We start from the raw sequence: 21,041 nt of genomic DNA, 5'->3' as shown, positions 1-21,041 counted from the left end.
GAACCAGGGAACTATTTACATGGAAAACGGGCGATCTCCCCAGACTGTCCGCCCGTTTCACTGTTACCTGGATACCTCTTTATTTAGAACTCACAAACACTGATTTTTAGTTTCGAAGGATTCAAGTAGGGTTTTAGATGAAAGGCAGCGACCTTAATCAAGCCCAAATCATAATTGAACCCATTCAGAGCCTACATTACATTTTAGCGTTTCATTCTGAGCAGAAGACCCTCACACCTGAAGAAGGCTTGCGTTTTCTCTCTTCTCTTTTAAGCATGTGTACAATGTGTAATACAATTACAATGTGTAATTACAATGCGAATCGTATGAGGGTGGGGGGGAGGTGTCTTTCGCTGGAAATCTCGCCTGCTTCTACTTTACGAGTACAACCCCCTCTCTGCCGGAGTGCTGGCTGTGACGAATTAAACCGGTTTCACAGGTTTCAATCACAGACCATGTGACATGGGAGTCAGGAAACTAACACACAGCACCACCGGATTTGATAACACTATAAAAACGCTATAAAATAATGTGACTAGGCACAGAACAAGTTTACAGCACAGTACAATAATAAATGCTGACCATGACTTTAGAAGCATAAATTGCCTTACACTCAATTTAAACACAAGCTGTCTTTAGCCCTCTAAGCTCGTTCATACAGAAATGTAGAGATCCAGGCTCAGAACACACAGCTTCATTAGCGAATACATATGCAGGACAACTAGAAAAGACGTTTTACAGAGGATGGATTTTTAGAAACATCCCATCAGTGACATCACTGAAGTCAACTCCTAGGTACTGTAACTGTCGTGTGGATAGTTTCACAAGAATCAGACAAAGGTTTAAGCATCGCTTGTTCTAGATAAAACTGCAAAAAAAACAACAACAACCCATAATGTACTTCTTTGCGGCTCTGTTTGCCCAAATCATATATTCACAACGTGAAATCTAGAAAATAATATTACGTAACCAAAATCCGCAATATGGAAACAGAACCTGTGTAATTGTTGATAGATGATGTACTCGTAACATTTTTTCAAGACGAACTACAACATTTAAAAAATGACTTGTATGTACTTGATATCTCTAATCAATCCACGGGTCCCAGCACAAAACGAAACTAAAACGCATACCGTTTCGCGCTTCTTATTAGTTGCTCAAAAGTAATTTGACCGTATGAAATGCATAATATAAACCTAGAAACATATACGTGAGCAGTACTTAAGCACTGTAGTATCGGTGTTAAGACATACCTCTCAAATACTGTAAATCAAGTTAAAAATATCTCAAGACCGATTCTGGTCATAATGAAACCATGTTTCGTGTATGTTTTCTTTAAAGTACCGAGACCAGCCATATACTCTATGTTTATGTTCCAAAATTAATATCGTTTATGGCCTTCACACGCGTTGCAGTATGCTCCTATTCTTTTTATGCTCAGCTACTAAGATTTCCCTTCAGTGGTAAACTCAGATATGAATATTCAATACTTAAACGGGCACAGTTAAGACATTAAATATACATATACATACTGTATACAGTACAGTTTTCATACGGTAATATGTTTATGTTCCTAAATCAATCTCTTTTATGAGCATGTGAAAGGCATGGTGAATCGATTCTCAAAAATTACTGTACTTTGCATGATTGGAAACAAATGCGTGATTGCGAAATGCTGTGGTGTTACTTTTACAAAGACGGTCAATGAAAAAAAGAATGTTGACCAGGGCAATACTTTGAGTTTACACTTACAGCTTGTCCAAGGTCATTCATTATTAATACTATTAGTAATATCTTCGTTAAAGACTTTGATGGCCACAGCTCAAACATGAGAGGTTGAGCTTTATTAGCTCCACCTTGCGGAAATTCCGGATACTATTATTTTGCTTGTCGTATTATAGGAGAATTTACGGTAACTCGCGGTATTTACCGGTAGCTTGCGGTAGACTGCGTACAGCGTACCGCAAAATAACGCGGTATCGCCCGCGCATTTTGAATGGCTGCATCTGTAGGCTGCCAAAAGTCTCCGAAACCAAATTTTGATAGCAGAAAATTCTCACTCGTCCAGAAGTTCCCTTGGGACCCAACATCCAGCACAGAGTGGTAAAAAAGCGTCTTTTTTGTAGACGCTTGCAGCGTGCATTGGTGGTTCAGTGGTAGAATTCTTGCCTGCCACGCGGGAGGCCCCGGTTCAATTCCCGGCCAATCCAGTGGCTTTTGCAGCGAGCGGCTCCATCACTTGCATCCCCTTTCAACTCGCAACTGAAAACCCACTAAAGCTTAGAAGGTGTGAGCCAGGTCAGTACCCGGATGAGGGTGACCTACAGGGAAAAGCAAAGCTTACAGCTGGAAGCGGTGTTAATGGAGCCAGCTGTGGGGTGCTCACCCTGAGGTCTGTGCGGGTCCCAATGCCCCAGTATAGTGACGGAGACGCTGTGTGGTAAAAAGGTGCCGTCTTTTGGATGAGATGTAAAACCGAGGTCATAGCTCTCTGTGGTCATTAAAAGTGACCACCAAAACCTTTGACAAAAGCTCTTGGTAATTGATGGTCTTCAATAATGCTTCTCCTTTAGGTACATTTGAAATCAGCTGAAAAATGCTGTGAAATGGGGGGGCACTTCAGGCCATTGTAGGATTTGGGTTACAAGAACAATTAAACAGCACGAGAAAGCCCGTACACTGAATCGCAGGGCTTTCTATTCAAAGAAGGACAAAAGAAACTTCCCTGAATTCCATTTTTTGCAGCACAGAGAGGACAGCAGGCACGAGGCCTGTTAGCTCAGCTGGTTAGAGCGTGGTGCTAATAACGCCAAGGACGCGGGTTCGATCCCCGTTCGGGCCAGGTAGTCTCCTCCTCTCTTGCCAAAACCCGTTGCTTTCTTGCTGTGGTGAGATTGGTGGTAATTCAAAGACGCCACATACTGCCGACAGACGAGAGTGTTGTGGGAGAAGAGAGAAGTGATGGAAGATTGAAGAGTGTCCTAGGTGGAGCCAAGATAAAGTGTCACAATTGCATAGGGGAGGATTTCAAATGTTTAAGATGGTAAAAATAACCGGAAGTGATCCCCCAGTCCGGCACAGTCTGATGTACTTCTGTCATATAAAGTGAAACTAGATGTCGAACTGGAGCCTCACTTATGTAAATTTGCAATATTTGCATAAGTGAGGCTCCAGTTATACATCTAGTTTCACTTTAAATGACAAAACTGAAGAGACTTAAAAGAGCTGGAGAGGATTTCTTACAACTTTTGAGCCGGCACAGTTTTCGAAAACGTTTTCTTCACGCTGCACTATACAACACAGACAGCCAAGAGTCTCCAAAACAAAACAAATTGACAGATAGGAGAAAAGTCCCACTCGTCCTAAAGTTCCCAAAATCCAGCACTGAGCGTAAACAAAGTGTTCAAGTAGCGTGGGAATGCTACCCCTAATGCTAGCTGGAGTTTGAGCGTCTGGTTCAGAGTTTGCTCAAGAGTTTACCTTTCACAGATGCGCAAAGATGAATGTTGAGGGTGCACGCTTCAAGGCGCCTTACAGTGCAGGGAGTGATTAGAGACGATTCGTGACGTGTGCTCGTTCCCATATACCGTACGCCCCGGGTTGCAGTGCTAGGATGACGTCCAATACCGCTTCGGCACGTAACGGCATTATATTCAAGTGCAGGACATGAGGGTTTTATTTTGTTCGTTTTGTTCTGCTCTGCTTTGCTTTGTTTTGCTTTCCATGGCGTTTGTAAGAGCGTCAATAAAAAGGCGATTCCTGCGTCTAACACGAATGTAAGAGCTATTTCAAGTGCGGCTTCTAAAATGCTTGTAGACATTTGTCTGTTGTTGATTGTTTTTTTGTGTCTAACAAAGTGCCATTTTCCTGTCCGGACGGGGAGACTTTATCATTCCCACATGAAGCAACCCTTAATTCCTCGGAGGCGTGTCTGTCTGCAAGGTTTGTATTTTGGAAAGGTTTTTTTTTTTAACGGAGAACGACTTTGAAAAAGATTTCCGCCGGCGTCTCGCGATCCGTGTGAGATTGTAGCAAGAACATGGTGCGGCTTCTTAAATGCTTGTGGACATTTGTCTGTTGTTGATTGTTTCTTTGTGTCTAACAAAGTGCCATTTTCCTGTCCGGACGGGGAGACTTTATCATTCCCACATGAAGCCACCCTTAAGTCCTCTGAGGCGTGTCTGTCTGCAAGGCTTGTATTTTGGAAAGGTTTTTTTTTTAATGGAGAACGACTTTGAAAAAGGTTTCCGCCGGCGCCTCGCGATCCATGTGAGATTGTAGCAAGAACACAGCAACGGCGACGCTCGCTGTAGTCGTGGTCGAGTGGTTAAGGCGATGGACTAGAAATCTGGTGGGGACTCCCCGCGCAGGTTCAAATCCTGCCGTCTACGGCGTCTGCCGCATGTTGTAGTGTGCCTGTGCGGCAGAAGCGAAGTGCCGCTTCTCCTTTTCTGGTACTATAAAAACGCTAAATCGCTTGGACCCGCTGCCATGGAAATCAATTCTTCAGATAACCACACATTTTGCGTTCGCACGTCTGGTGCTCTACTTATGCCTTTGAAAACCGGATCAATAAAGCTCAAAGAACCGACACGATAGGTGCTCGTAAAGCACGCAGTAAAGAACTCTTATCAGCGAGGGTTTCAGTGGGTTAACTGAGGAGAAGGCGTGATCGCTAATTGTTGAGTTTTTATTTGGTGTTAGAAACACTCTTACTGTGCATGAAGTGCAACAAATGTAGCCACAGAAATTGCATCGTGCTTTCATTTATGCTATTGCAGACACCAACGTTGCCTAGATAGAAAACCGAAAAAGCCGTGGGTTTGCTTGCCGGTCTGAAGGATCTCTCTTCGAATCTCTATCATTTGTCAATGGAAGTAAAAGGCGCTGCAATCTGATACGTTCACATTCAAACCCTCAGCTGTTGTTCGACTTTATTTCTTGACTAATTACAACTGAGTGTCGCATGAGCAGTTACGTAAACTTGTCTGCTATATTTGAACACAAATGCCGTTCTTCAATTAAAACTAACAGTACATTGTCAGGGACATTCAGTTATATACAAACAAGAGACAGACGAGAATATTTCTACCTTTCATGTGGACTACGTGTTGACTTACTGATCGGAATAATTGAAATGTTCGGGTTCATAGCCGATGCAGTGCGTGCTAATTAGAACAGCAACGCTGGGCTCTCAGCACCGTACTGAGCCCAGGTGCAGTTCATTTACATGAAGGAAATCTCGTACTGGGTACGATTACACCCACATACAGTAAGTAGCACAGGCTACTTAGGGAGTAGCCTGATGCGTTTAAAAGTGACCCGAGCCAGGCAGGAGTCGAACCTACAACCTCCTGATCCGTAGTCAGACGCGTTATCCATTGCGCCACTGGCCCTGGTGTCACACTGCACGACTGCAACCCAGTGAGCTCAGCACTGCAACTAGTAAAACATTACCCCCGGTCCATTCTTTTCCAAAAGTGAGAAACACCTGTTTTCTACATTGTGTCTGTTTAAAACCATATCTCTTTAAACCAAACCAAGAGTTTGTCCTTTGCACTGATATTCTGATTCATTTCGATTTCAAAGAAAAAAAAAACACTTTCTTCCAAAGCATCATAAAATTGTCCCTTCTTCCAGACTCTACTTCTCTCTTGTAGTAGTACAGCAGACCTTTCCAGGTGAGCAGATCACAGAGTCCGAAATGAGCTTCCTCCATCCAGCAAAGTACCTGAACATGACTCTGTCATCATAAAAGCACCCCTGTAGTAAAGCAATTAAATCCGAAATCAAGAGGGCAATTGCCTACTGAAGTTCAAGAAGTCATCAATTTTAACCTAGCAACACATTAAAGGCTGCATCTATACAAGTACGATTCTAGAAATGCTCACCAGATTACGTTTTAAGAAGGAACTGCGGCTCAGGTTCCGCCGAGATCTAAACTCGGATGGCAGGATTCAGAGTCCAGAGTTTGGACGGGTGGCGCACAGAGGGTCCATATACTGTAGATCCCTCAGTGATCTTCCGCGTGTTCAAACCGCCAGCGTGTGACTCCCCTGTCCCCGTGACCTCATTGCTCTGCTCTCGCCTGTGTGCAGCCGAGCCCGACTCACGGTAAAGTGGAAAAAAAATGCCCTCAACGTGTGATTTACTCTGGAGCGAGGACATATGTCACCTTCTTATCATTGAACAGGATGTATGTGATGTGGCGACTAGGTTCAATTTTTTTTTCCTCTTTAAAAGATTAAGGACTGGGTGAGCCTGATTTACCACCCTTTCAGCTAAGAACCCGACGTGCGGACCGTTTAAGCTGCGTAGACTCGGTCGTTTAACTCCTCCATTAGCAGGGTTAAGGTTAAAGAAAAAACATTGCTGACTTCTTTTTTGTTTTCCAGCCGCGAGCGCTGATTAGCAAGGTTTGCATTTCATGTTTTGCAAGTTGCATTCTAAGAAAAACAAGTCGTTCAAGACAGGAAATGAATACTTGCATTTAATTAAGTCTAGCCGTAGGCGGTTGTCCATAATGACCAGTCCTGTTCGAGAAGACAGAAAAAAAAAGGAACCGCTGGGATTCGGACCCGGGATCTCCTGTTTACTAGGCAGGCGCTTTAACCAACTAAGCCACAGCGCGCCGGGAGCTCTGTCCTTTTGCAGCCACTTGGACACACAACTCAGACACATCTGCATTCGCTGTGCGCTCCGCCTGCTCGCTGAGCAAGTTGCCACCTTTACATACAATAGCAACATCGACACCAAGAGAAAGGATGACAAATGGCTTTTAACTGGAACTTTTCATGTCCAAGGAGCTCAATGTGCTTTCCGTGTACAACAGGGCCACTGAACTCCACACCGGCCACTGAAGCACAGCAGTGGCTTGCTGGCTTGACATCTCCCAAGGAAGATGTTGAAATTGCATGTGGAACAGGAAAATGACCCTCGAGTACGTGGGAAAAAAAAGAAAAAGAAAATCTGGAGCGCGCCAACTCATGTCCGGACAGCCTGGTTTGAACAAAGTGTTCAAGTAGCATGGGAATGCGACCCCTAATCCTAGCTGGAGTTTGAGCGTCTGGTTCAGAGTTTGCTCAAGAGTTTACCCTTCACAGATGCGCAAAGATGAATGTTGAGGGTGCACGCTTCAAGGCGCCTTACAGTGCAGGGAGTGATTAGAGACGATTCGTGACGTGTGCTCGTTCCCATATACCGTACGCCCCGGGTTGCAGTGCTAGGATGACGTCCAATACCACTTCGGCACGTAACGGCATTATATTCAAGTGCAGGACGTGAGGGTTTTATTTTGTTCGTTTTGTTCTGCTCTGCTTTGCTTTGTTTTGCTTTCCATGGCGTTCGTAAGAGCGTCAATAAAAAGGCGATTCCAGCGTCTAACACGAATATAAGAGCTATTTCAAGTGCGGCTTCTAAAATGCTTGTAGACATTTGTCTGTTGTTGATTGTTTTTTTGTGTCTAACAAAGTGCCATTTTCCTGTCCGGACGGGGAGACTTTATCATTCCCACATGAAGCAACCCTTAATTCCTCTGAGGCGTGTCTGTCTGCAAGGTTTGTATTTTGGAAAGGTTTTTTTTTTTTAACGGAGAACGACTTTGAAAAAGATTTCCGCCGGCGTCTCGCGATCCGTGTGAGATTGTAGCAAGAACATGGTGCGGCTTCTTAAATGCTTGTGGACATTTGTCTGTTGTTGATTGTTTCTTTGTGTCAAACAAAGTGCCATTTTCCTGTCCGGACGGGGAGACTTTATCATTCCCACATGAAGCCACCCTTAAGTCCTCTGAGATGTGTCTGTCTGCAAGTCTTGTATTTTGGAAAGGTTTTTTTTTTAATGGAGAACGACTTTGAAAAAGGTTTCCGCCGGCGCCTCGCGATCCATGTGAGATTGTAGCAAGAACGCAGCAACCACAGCGCTTGCTGTAGTCGTGGCCGAGTGGTTAAGGCGATGGATTTAAAATCCATTGGGGTCTCCCTGCGCAGGTTCGAATCCTGTCGACTACGGTGTCCTCCTCACGTCGTCGTGTGTTGGCGCAAGCAAGTGCCTTTCTGCTTTTCCTGGTGGTTTTAAAACGCGAGATCGCTTGTACCCGCTGCCTTGGAAAGAAATGTCTACATGTTTACTTGCACATTGTCTATTGTTTGTTTGTATATTGTCTTGATGCACTGTTTGCACTTTGTCTTGTTTTTGTCTTGTTTTTTACACTTGTTTTACAATCGAGAGACCTTCTGTAAGTAAGAATTCCATTGTACCAGTACCGGTTACATATGGCAATAAAGTTCAAGTTCAAATGCTTCAGCGTCCGCAAACTGCATTTTGCAGCTGGAAGCAGATGGCGACGCTTTTTGCGGTCGCGTGTCTTGTGCCCCATTTCCGGCCTTTAACATCGAATCAATAAAGCTGTTAGAACCGACACCATAGGTGCTTTTCTTACAACTTTCGATCTGACTCAGTTTCGGAATGCAATTCCTGAACACTGCGAGAGACAACCTACAGATGCAGCCATTCAAAATGAGCGGTAAAAACCCGTGGTACAGTAACCAACCCGCAGGGCACCGTAGGGCACCGCGGTAAGTGATTGGTTGGCCAAAATGACCGACAGGGGCACTCGTGGTGCATTGGTTAGTAGTGAAAAGATTTAATCATCTAATATCTTTACTGTGCACATTTCAATCCGCTTAGTTTTGAATATTTATATGGAATTTTACCACTAAAGGGAAATTTTAGTAGCTGAGCATAAAAAGAAGAGGAGCATAACGCATCTGAAGGTCATAAACGATATTAATTTAGGAACATAAACATTACTGTATGTACATAAACTGTACTGTGTATGGCTGGTCTTGATAGTTTAAAGAAAAAATTCACACCAGTCTTCCATTTCTCCCTAAACATTTTAAGCATGAAAGTTTTATGAAACGGTACCCAAATATGTGATTGCTGTATAGAATGAATTTTAATTTTTAAAAATTATTTAACACGAAAATTAAGCTGTTTACATCTTCCGCCTGAGAACAGTCACCCGTTGCTACCCAACGCAGAAACACAGCCACTAACTAGCAAAGAGAGGACATTAGCTAGCCAATATGATAAAGAAATAAATGATTATTTTGTTTATTTCTTTTGCACATTTATTTTAACATTTCCATCGATTGTACAAGCACTTGGAAACTGTCCAATCCCTAGTTCATCAAGCATTTACCGGTCTGGTGCCGGTCTGTGTCTTCTAGGATATAATGCCAGCGAACTCTTGTTTTTATGTCCACTATAACTACGCTGGGCAAACGTTCCGAGGTCAAATTCTTCCAGCACGGGGGTACCTTTAAAGCGGAGACGACGGCACCGAAATTTTTTGGCGCGCCTTCTCTTTAAAGCCCTGGCCAAATATGAAGACAGTACGTACAGTTATAATTCAAACGGAATTAAAAACTACACATCCCAGTTACCATGGTGGTGCATGTGATCATTGCGTTTAACCAACGAAACAGGGCGAAAAATCAGTCACATGACTTTGGGGCAGAGTTTCGAAAGCTTAACCTATCAGCAACAAAGCGAAATTTACACGATAGGCTACCTCAAACTGTCAGTTACACGACTGTGTATGTCGCTTAAGCCACTCCTATTTGGCATTTTAGTTATGGAGGCGAGAAGACGCCCCCCCTCTGGGTGTCTGATTTGCCGCCATCTTTAACTGTTCGGTGTCCGAATCGGAGTAGCTACGCGTACGAAATAAAGTTAATCCCAACTACAAAACATATTTTTGTGGTAAGAGGGCGCAAAACATCAGTATTTACTGCTATTAATTACTGTACGATTTATAGTTGAAATCTGAGCCTAGATATAAAGTTAGATATAAAGTTAAAATCTCGACAAAGCAATGTAGGAAATACAGAGAAAATAAATCCTTTCTGACATCTAAAATCAGTTTTGATCAAGGTCTCTAAAACGAACAAGAAAAAGAGGATTTTCGGAGGGCAATTACGCTGTGTTTATATAGAATAACTGATTTATGAGCAATCTAATTTCTTGTTCGTTTAAAACAGTGAAATGTCAGCTGCAAAAGATCGCACCAGAAACAGCACTCTCTCTGCCTGTCATAGACGTTCAGGAAAGGCTGAATGAAGTCATGTCAAGTACAATAATTCGGTGATCAATAATAACAGTTATAGGACAGTATACAGATGCAGCCATTCAAAATGAGTGAGGTATTTCGCGGCATACCCCGGTGGGCGTTTCGCAGTATCACGCAGTATGACGAAGTTAACGTGGTGTCACGTGGTTAACTATCCGGCGTCGCCTTGTAAAACCGCCAGGGGGAGCTTAACCTCTCATGTACAGCATTTGAGCCTTTAATTTTGAACTGTGTATTACAGCGTGTTAATCATCAGTCATTAAAATGTTGGTATATTTTATGAAAGCAAGATTGCTCAGTTGGACAAAAGTACACAACCTACCTTTATCAGAAATATTTATGCATCAAAGCCTTTACTGAAGATATTACTAATAGTATTAATAATGGATGACTTTGGACAAGCTGTATACTCAAAGTATAATTTCTTTAGCACATTTGTACAAGCACTTGGAATCTGTCCAAGCCATACTTTGTCAGGCATTTTGTTTTACTTCAACGGGCATAAAAACTTCCTTGCTTTTAACAGGGCGTTTCATAATTTCTAACTACGAAAATGATTTAAAATGCGACACCTATCATTCAACTAGAGCTTAAAATATCACAAGGATCCTCAAGAGCACAGCAAAGAGTGGATTAAAAGACACTTGTATTTATCAACGCTTTCTTTTCCGTATACCAGATTTTATGGAACCACTTCAGAGGGGTGTCAGCCAGTCAGATTCCAGGAATCGGCACTTTAAAGGAAAAATACACACCAGTATTCCATTTCTCCCTAACGATTTTAAGCATCGAAGTATTTAACTAGCATGTGAAATAGCGTGTGAAAAAGTGGTAGTTTTAAGCTTTTCTGCTAATATAATATGGAATCGCGTATCTAAAGAATTTAATAACGGTATTCGTGTGCTGCGACAGGGCTGTGTAGGGCTGTTTCGCCTACCTGTTCATGCGTGCTATCTTGTAGCCGACTGGTCTAGGTGCGTGACTACCAGCTGGCAGGTTGTGTGTTCGAATCCAGCTGGTGCTAGACTTTTCTTTTAACAAACATTTCTTCGAAAAAATAGAATAGCGATATTATGGACAATCAATTGACTTTTATATTTCAAAATATCGCAACATGATCGATATTTGCGATATTTTGAACATATCTTCCCTTCTGACAGTGGTTCCTGCTTCTATTGTGTGTGTGTGTGCAACAGAGTAAATTTTTATAGAGAAATGGAGGCTGGACAGTATGCGTTACAATATAAACATTTATATTGATTTAAATCGTGTTCTGATTTAAATCGCAAACGCGTGTTTAATTATATGTGTTTTTTAATCATAATCAGGCTAATGCAACATAAATTGATACAGTATCTTTGTCTTCTAAGTATCTTAATAAACTTTCAGCATAGCTTTCTACCCATCAAGATTTATATTTCTTGGGATTTTGGGATCAAATGTGGAAGGATTAGATTATAATCGTTTTTATTTGTCAAATACGTGATTGTATTTCTGAATGTTATGTGACACCTACAGTAGTTCACTGCTTTAAATACATCGAATTAAGAAAGTTATGTGTAGCACTTTAGAACTTTTTTCTGAACCAGGGAAAATCTGATCATGTTTCTCTATAACAATAATAAAAAACTTTATTTTACATATCGCCTTTAAAAGTGGCATCTCAAAGCAATACAGTAGATCGAAAAACAGTTAAAAGGGACCAAATTAAATACCAGACAATCGCAAACGCGTTTTCAATAAAATTATTTTATTCATTCAGCAGTTTGTGAGAGGGACATCCAGCAGGGAGAGACACACACCGGTTTTCATTGACAAAATTGTTTTTTTTCAATTCCTCTTGTCTAACAGGAATGTTTTGTTTGTGGACAGACTGTTAGACAAGAGGAAAAGACCGCCTCCTCCTACGAAGCATTAATCGCGTATCTAAGGAAAATTGCAGTATACCTTTGTTCATGCACATCATTATACAGTACAGTATCTCAATTTGTATTTCGATTAAAAAAAATCGTTTGCCCAGCCACTACTGTTGTTATTGTTTTTATCCTGTAAAGCGTTTCCTTTTTCTGCGTTTTCCATTTCCTTTTTCTGATCACTCGCTTTCTGGATACACATCTCACCTGTCCTGTTCTTTGTTTTCCTGGTTTGCTGATTATGCCTGCTGCGGTCCACTCCTACCCTCACACCTAAAGAATACTATTTTAAATTTCTTGGCGCAGTTCATTAACCCTTGTATGTGCTGTCTGCGCCGAAAATGCAATTAAAAAAAAGTCAAAAAACGCGCTCAAAATACAATTTATAGCTTAATAAGATACACTCCACAGGCAAAATTAAAGACAAAATTAAAGACGATTAAAATCTTTAATCTTTCCACTTGTACTGTGAGTCATCGGACAGTTTCTGCTTTGTGTAAGGATGGTGAGAAAGCTGTGCTCAATGTATTTAAGGGACTTAAAAGTTAAAGGAGATGCTTCATATTGCTTGACTAATTTTAAAAACCAAGTTATAAATGCAGACGCTCCCTCGGTGCCGCGCCGGGTGTAAATATCAAAGTATACATTCCCAACAAGAATTGTACCCATCTGTCATGCAAATAAAACACCTTGAATTGAATTGAATTGAGGGAGAGAGGGGGGTAGTGGGACAGAGATACTGTAGACAGACTCAAGGCAAATAAAATACTTATGGGTACGCAGGCATTCACGACAGCAACATACGAAACGTTTGCACGTACTGTATAGTTAAGTTATTACTTGGTTTTCAAAATGCAACGAAATACAATATTGTTGTTGCTGCTGTTCTGGTTGTTTTTATCCCGTAAAGCGTTTTGAGAAGCCACCTTTAAAGGCGATATATACTGTAAAACCGCTGATTCTTATGGAATGTGTTCCGCAGGAGATTCAAATTTTTATTTATTTATTTTTTAATCACGTATCTTAGGAAATCTCAGTATAACTTTGTTCATGAACAGTGGCATGTTACATTATCATTCGTTTTTTAACAAGGCTCGCCAGCTAATGTGAATCGAAACCTGTCTTGCTAGCTTTTAAAGTCGTGCATGTGTAAACTGTACTAGAGGGCATGCAAGTTACTCTGCCCCTTTCAGCTGCAGGGAGTCCCTCTGCTGCAACACACAGCAGACAGAACGGGAGACTATTGCCTTTCATATCTGACTCCAGTGAAGTAAAAGGGGTGTCTAAAGGGGTGATTTTAGACCACATTCTAGTTACTTTATTTTGTTTACTTTTAACATTTTTGTAATTTACAGTAGATGTCACAATAGAAGCCCGAAGCCTATTATACTCAGTCTAGCCTTGGATCCTCTGAGTCCCATGACTCAGTCTTGTCTGCTTTCCTAGAATAAAACCAGTTAAGTCTTGTGTACTATGCAATTTATATTTTTCGATTCCATGCATTCCCTTAATGTTTAGAGTTTACTATATTCTCCAGACTCAAACACATAAGTACTAATAGCTCTGTCCCTTTAGGAGACTCTTTGCAGTACTGTGTCCCACTACCCCCATGAATTCTTTAGGTTGGGTCTAATATTTTCCAGTAATATACTGAATGGGATACAAAATGCTGTCAGGCAGGTAACAGAAAAGAGAAAAATATAAATATTTCCATTTTACAGACGTTCACACATTTATAACATTTTGGCTCAATAAAAAGCTAACCCAATAATTAAATGTGATAAAGTATAGTTTGGATGTTTATACATTCATGTTAATCGTATTCTTGATTTATTTCATGTTTCATTTGCTAACTTAGAGCATATTGTGCAATGAAGAATAAAATAGCTGCATGACAAGTGACTTCCTTCTCTCAGTGGAAATTAAAAGATAGCCTGATAAATTATAATAAGACAGTAAGAAAGGTTCCAATCAGGAGGAGACAATTCTTTCCATTTTTTTGTTTGATTGCTGGTAGCAAACTGATCTGAGGATCTACTCCAGCTCTTTCTCTTTTTATCATACAGTAAATCTTATTTTCTTGCTTTCTGAAACACAATATAACAAAAAATAACCTCACAAAATCAAAGAAAAAATCCTTGCTCCCCCCCCTTCCCTTGGCAGTACTTCCTCCCATGCTTTTAACTAAGGGCATCTAAAATACTGTCAAACAGCTACAATGGTATCTCTGTACAAGGCTTTGACTGTGTCAATCACAGCACCTACCATTCCCTTACCAGCAACAACATGGATTCTAACACTCAGACATTAAAAAAAGTCAGGCCAAGAGAGAAAATACCGAGCTTTACAACATGCGGTACCAGTAACATTTTACCCACAGTAGACTCACCAACCAGATGTGTTTCAGTTTCTGTGATAAGCCTAGATTAATCATATCCTCTCCTCTAGTAGGAGCACCAAGTGTAAACATGTAACGCCCCTATTAAAAATAATGGCAAAACAGAAGTTCACTCTTTCTAGAACATACCTTCCTATGGACACTCCTAAAATGTATAAAATAGTGTCCACAGCATCTCATAATAGAGGCAAATGGGGAACTTCAAACTCATTTCATACAATGCCATCCATGAGGGGTTAAATACACCCTGAGAGAAATTAATTTCTGGATAATTCAACGGCTGTGATTTCTGGAATATGTATTATCCCAAATATTTTCAAAAGAAATTGAATCATTTCAATGAATCTGTGCCATTCAAGTACCTGCTCCAGACAGTAACCACTGCTAAGGGTTTATATGAAGCTTGCATTAAAAGACTTTAAAAAAATGTCATGTTCCCATAAAAAAGTCATGCCTTGGAGTATAGACCCCCAAAGGAATGCCATAGACTCAAACTGCAAAATAAACACATACAGAAAGAAAGTATTTGTATTGTGATTGCAAATCCTGGTATGAGTGATTGGTATGACTTTCCTCATTACAAATCTCTTATTAGAATTTAAATTTCTCTGTAACTCCAGGTCAGAACAGAGAAAATGTAACTGCCTTAAGGAGTTTACAATTATGAAAAATAGAAGGATAAGCATGATACGTATGTCTTCTGTCATTTTCTAAGTCATGTTACTGAGCACCAAATCTTATTGAGAATATGAATCCATTTAAGGTTTATACCATTAAAGTAAAGGTTTATTCCATGCTGAAAATGTTTGTACCAGACTTTTTTGAGCCCTGTTTAATTGTGTCTGAAGTCTGATGTTGTAAATTTTATTGTTAAAAAGATCCATGAAAATGTCACTACTAAAGTTAGCTGGTACTATTGGTATTGTAAGTGGCAAGTAGAGCTCATATTTTAGATTTTGTGTAGTTGCTAGCTTTGAACTGTGTGTTGGATGCACATGAATTGAAGGAATGGGCAAACATAGCTGATGCGGATCCACAGAGCCAGCATATTAAGATGTTTATAATTAGAGGCAATTTGTTTAAATAACTAGGTATGGATACTGATGTGCAAGAGAGGTGGAAAGGCTGTTTCCTTAAGCCAGCCCTATAAAATGTTTTATTCTCAGTGAGATGCTGCCATTTCATAGTGGGTTTCTAACACTGTGTATAGTTCCATCCACACAGTGCCTTTACTTCCATCCATTTCTAATCTCTTTATCCAGTACAGAGGATTTGGAGCCTATCCCAGTAAGCGACGGACACAAGGCAGAATACACCCTGGACATAGCGCCAGTCCATCACAGGACAGACAGACACAAACACACACACACCAGGGCCAGTTTAAATCTAACCTCAGAACCTTTCTTTTCAGAAGACTTAGTGTCTGTATCTGCTTCATTTTCTAATTTTGGTAGCACCTCTAACTGCTTGTCTTTCTTATATGCATTTACTTTGTAATCTGTGGTCCTTTTATCTGTTTTTACATCTACTGTATTGCTTTGAGATGCCACCTTTAATGGTGATATATCAAATAAAGTTTTTTATTATTGTTATAGGGAAACATGATCAGATTTAAAAAGATCTAAAGTATACTAGTTTGTCACTCTTCTCATTCCCTTTGCTAAATGACTTTTCATACTAGTCTGATCAATCTAACTGCCAGTTTTCTGTGCTTTCTCTATCCTGCTAGATTTGCAATTATTCTGAAAATTTTCATCTTGAAATAACTCATTTCTAAATACCTTTTTCACTGTTAACATCTTGCAGCAACTCTGCGACAAAATATACACTCTGACAGTTCATCCTGCTACCAACATTAAATAAAACAAATCTTAAGATTTCTAGATTTATGTCTTTATTTAGTGGTTTCATTAGTGACAAAGGCTAAACTTTCTTGGAAAAATGTCTTTTATGTGTTGCGGAAAAAACTGACTCGCTTTAACAAAATATGTTTACAAATCCTTTCACCTGGCATTTTCGTAGTTAGAAATTATGGAACGCTCTGTTAAAGGCAAGGGAGTTTTTATGTCCGTTGCAGTTCTTTTGCAACATGAACATAATTATATCGTTATTAATTTCTTGAGATATGCGATTCCATATTATATTCCCTTTTAATCAAATTCTAAAAGTATGCTTGTTGACTCCGGTATCGCGTTAGTTAAAGACTTCGATGCTTAAAATGTTTAGGGAGAAATGGAATACTGGTGTGTATGTTTTCTTTAAAGTACCGAGACCAGCCATATACTGTATGTTTAAGTTCCAAAATTAATATCGTTTATGGACTTCACACGCGTTGCAGTATGCTCCTATTCTTTTTATGCTTAGGCACTAAGATCTCCCTTCTGCTTTGTGTAAGGATGGTATCAAAAGCAATCTTAAGTGATGACAAACCACTACAATAACAACAGTAGTGGCTGGCTCAATGTATTTAAGGGACTTAAACGTAAAAGGAGATGCTTCATATTGCTTGACTAATTTTAAAAACTAAGTTATAAATGCAGACGCTCCCTCAGTGCGCTCCTCTGGTGCGCCGGCTCTTACACAGTGCCTGTCTGCTGAAAGCATTACAATATACATACCCAACACTGCTTGTACCCATCTGTCATGCAAATATAACACCTTGAATTGAATTGAATTGAGGGGAGAGGGGGGGAATACTAAAGACAATACTGGCTCAATACCAATACGGGCTTTGACGTGCTAATGCGTTGGTTTAACAGTCCGGGTGTGGCAGGCTTCCAATGTCAACTCGACTCGATTGGAAGACAATGAACGTATTTTAGCCCTAAATGAATTAATAGCAAACATGGTTTACATAAAATACATTTTTCCAAGAAAGTTTATAATAATACGATCTATAGTTGAAATCTGAGCCTACTTTAAAAATAAAGGAAAAGCATTTTCAGAGAGCAATCACGCTGTGTTTATGTAGAAAAAGCGATTAGGTTTATGAGCAATCTAATTACCTATTCGCATAAAACGCTATATAAAATAAAGTTTATTTAGAGATGAATGATCAGTGTCGCAGTTTAAATAATGGGAGTCAGGAAACTAACACACAATTAAATTTGCCTGTGGAGTGTATCTTATTAAGCTATAAATTGTATTTTGAGCGCGTTTTTTGACTTTTTTTTAATTGCATTTTCGGCGCGGACAGCACATACAAGGGTTAATGAACTGCGCCAAGAAATTTAAAATAGTATTCTTTAGGTGTGAGGGTAGGAGTGGACCGCAGCAGGCATAATCAGCAAACCAGGAAAACAAAGAACAGGACAGGTGAGATGTGTATCCAGAAAGCGAGTGATCAGAAAAAGGAAATGGAAAACGCAGAAAAAGGAAACGCTTTACAGGATAAAAACAATAACAACAGTAGTGGCTGGGCAAACGATTTTTTTTAATCGAAATACAAATTGAGATACTGTACTGTATAATGATGTGCATGAACAAAGGTATACTGCAATTTTCCTTAGATACGCGATTAATGCTTCGTAGGAGGAGGCGGTCTTTTCCTCTTGTCTAACAGTCTGTCCACAAACAAAACATTCCTGTTAGACAAGAGGAATTGAAAAAAAACAATTTTGTCAATGAAAACCGGTGTGTGTGTCTCTCCCTGCTGGATGTCCCTCTCACAAACTGCTGAATGAATAAAATAATTTTATTGAAAACGCGTTTGCGATTGTCTGGTATTTAATTTGGTCCCTTTTAACTGTTTTTCGATCTACTGTATTGCTTTGAGATGCCACTTTTAAAGGCGATATGTAAAATAAAGTTTTTTATTATTGTTATAGAGAAACATGATCAGATTTTCCCTGGTTCAGAAAAAAGTTCTAAAGTGCTACACATAACTTTCTTAATTCGATGTATTTAAAGCAGTGAACTGCTGTAGGTGTCACATAACATTCAGAAATACAATCACGTATTTGACAAATAAAAACGATTATAATCTAATCCTTCCACATTTGATCCCCAAATCCCAAGAAATATAAATCTTGACGGGTAGAAAGCTATGCTGAAAGTTTATTAAGATACTTAGAAGACAAAGATACTGTATCAATTTATGTTGCATTAGCCTGATTATGATTAAAAAACACATATAATTAAACACGCGTTTGCGATTTAAATCAGAACACGATTTAAATCAATATAAATGTTTATATTGTAACGCATACTGTCCAGCCTCCATTTCTCTATAAAAATTTACTCTGTTGCACACACACACACAATAGAAGCAGGAGCCACTGTCAGAAGGGAAGATATGTTCAAAATATCGCAAATATCGATCATGTTGCGATATTTTGAAATATAAAAGTCAATTGATTGTCCATAATATCGCTATTCTATTTTTTCGAAGAAATGTTTGTTAAAAGAAGAGTCTAGCACCAGCTGGATTCGAACACACAACCTGCCAGCTGGTAGTCACGCACCTAGACCAGTCGGCTACAAGACAGCACACATGAACAGGCAGGCGAAACAGCCCTACACAGCCCTGTCGCAGCATACGAATACCGTTATTAAATTCTTTAGATACGCGATTCCATATTATATTAGCAGAAAAGCTTAAAACTACCACTTTTTCACACGCTATTTCACATGCTAGTTAAATACTTCGATGCTTAAAATCGTTAGGGAGAAATGGAATACTGGTGTGTATTTTTTTCTTTAAAGTACCAAGACCAGCTATATACTGTATGTTTATGTTCCAAAATTAATATCATTTATGGCCTTCACACGCGTTACAGTATGCTCCTATTCTTTTTATGCTCAGCTACTAAGATTTCCCTTCAGTGGTAAAATTCAATATCTACAACGGGCACAGCAAAGACGTTTACTGTACTGTAAGTCTTTCTACGACAGACCAACGGACCACGAGTGCCCCTGTTGGTCAACCAATCACGTACTGCGGTGCCACGCGTCATCTTGCGTCACACTGAGCGACGCCACCTGCGGTACGTGTCTGTAACGCGCACTTTGAATGGCTGCATCTGTATTAGGAGGATAAGGATTTTGAAGTTGACTCGAAATCTGATAGGTAACCAGTGCAAGGACTTGAAAACAGGTGTAATGCATCCCTGATAGGATTCTTGCTGTCATATTCTGAACATATTGAAGATTGCTCAGTGTGGATTTAATTTCCCCAGTGAACAGGATGTGCATTTATTAATTCTAGAAAAAAAGCCTTTCTTGATTTCTCTAGTTCCCTTTAAAATAAACTATTATTCCACAATGCAGAGTATTACATGGCCAGTATTTACACATGATATTTGTGATTTAAAGAAATTAACACAAGCAGCTTTTGGAGATTTAAGTGTTGGCTGAGTTATTGCAGGATAAAAGACTAGAGATGTTGGCAAGAAGAAGATAATTTGGGGAAAGCTGAGGAATACACTTATAACAAGAACACTTCCTAATGGGGTTAGGCATACTTTTAATGAAGATGATGAAGTTAACAGACTATATGTTTACATAGATACTGAAATAAGGATTGTATTTTAGATTATGTGTAGTTGCTGGCATTGAACTGTGTGTTGGATGCACATGAATTGAAGGAGTGGGCAAACATAGCTGATGCGGATCCACAGAGCCAGCATATTAAGATGTTTATAATTAGAGGCAATTTGTTTAAATAACTAGGTATGGATACTGATGTGCAAGAGAGGTGGAAAGGCTGTTTCCTTAAGCCAGCACTATAAAATATTTTATTCTCAGTGAGATGCTGCCATTTCATCGTGGGTTTCTAACACTGTGTATAGTTCCATCCACACAGTGCCTTTACTTCCATCCATTTCTAATCTCTTTATCCAGTACAGAGGATTTGGAGCCTATCCCAGTAAGCAACGGACACAAGGCAGAATACACCCTGGACATAGCGCCAGTCCATCACAGGACAGACAGACACAAACACACACACACCAGGGCCAGTTTTCCCATAAACCAATTAACTTACCAGTATGTTTTGGAGTGCGAGAGGGAGTCATATCACACATATGGAGAAAAACCATCTAACCCAGAGAGAACATGTAAAAACCCCACACACACAGGATGGCAGGAATTGAACCTAGGACCCCAGTGCTGCAAGATAGCAATGCTAACCACTTCGCCACCATTATAAATGGATGGATATCTTAGTTATCTTTCTAGTTCACAGGTTTGCATGCATAATTTAATTTTGAAAGCCACTGAGACATCAGGTACTACTGTTGTATTTATGAAAAAGAAACAAAACAAAAAACATACTAACAACTGTGCCATCCTACTCCTTAGTTAATACATTTTATTATTCATAAACAGTTAACATTGTTAGCAAAATATTTTGAATTATATTTAACCCTATTTTTTCTTTAGTTTTGTATTTAACTTATTATATGATAGTCAGACTTAATGTATATTTGAACAATGAAATTATATTTTTACAAGATGCGGGGGAAAGTGCAACAGCTTATTACAGTGCTAAATTTAATATTATTGATTGCTAATAGTTTATGCTAACACCTAACTTTCTTAATTAGATGTATTTAAAACAGTGAACTAAGTGTAACATACTATTCAGAAATACAATCGA

The 21,041-nt window shown here is 39.7% G+C and overlaps 3 non-coding genes across 3 annotated transcripts; 2 read left to right on the top strand and 1 right to left on the bottom strand.

Moving 5' to 3' along the window:
- The first annotated feature begins 2,768 nt into the window (after window positions 1-2,768).
- On the top strand, window positions 2,769-2,842 carry trnai-aau (transfer RNA isoleucine (anticodon AAU)). The gene has a single exon. It is a non-coding gene; the product is annotated as a tRNA-Ile (tRNA).
- Window positions 2,843-5,323: 2,481 nt separating this feature from the next.
- trnar-acg (transfer RNA arginine (anticodon ACG)) lies at window positions 5,324-5,396 on the bottom strand. Its single transcript has one exon. It is a non-coding gene; the product is annotated as a tRNA-Arg (tRNA).
- A 2,528-nt stretch (window positions 5,397-7,924) lies between these two features.
- On the top strand, window positions 7,925-8,006 carry trnal-uaa (transfer RNA leucine (anticodon UAA)). Its single transcript has one exon. It is a non-coding gene; the product is annotated as a tRNA-Leu (tRNA).
- The last annotated feature ends 13,035 nt before the right edge of the window (window positions 8,007-21,041 follow it).

Source organism: Atractosteus spatula, assembly GCF_055471065.1.
Source record: "Atractosteus spatula isolate fAtrSpa1 chromosome 16 unlocalized genomic scaffold, fAtrSpa1.hap1 SUPER_16_unloc_1, whole genome shotgun sequence".
NCBI lineage: Eukaryota > Metazoa > Chordata > Actinopteri > Semionotiformes > Lepisosteidae > Atractosteus > Atractosteus spatula.
Note: the sequence above shows the minus strand (reverse complement) of the source record. Positions and strands in the feature narration are given on the sequence as shown.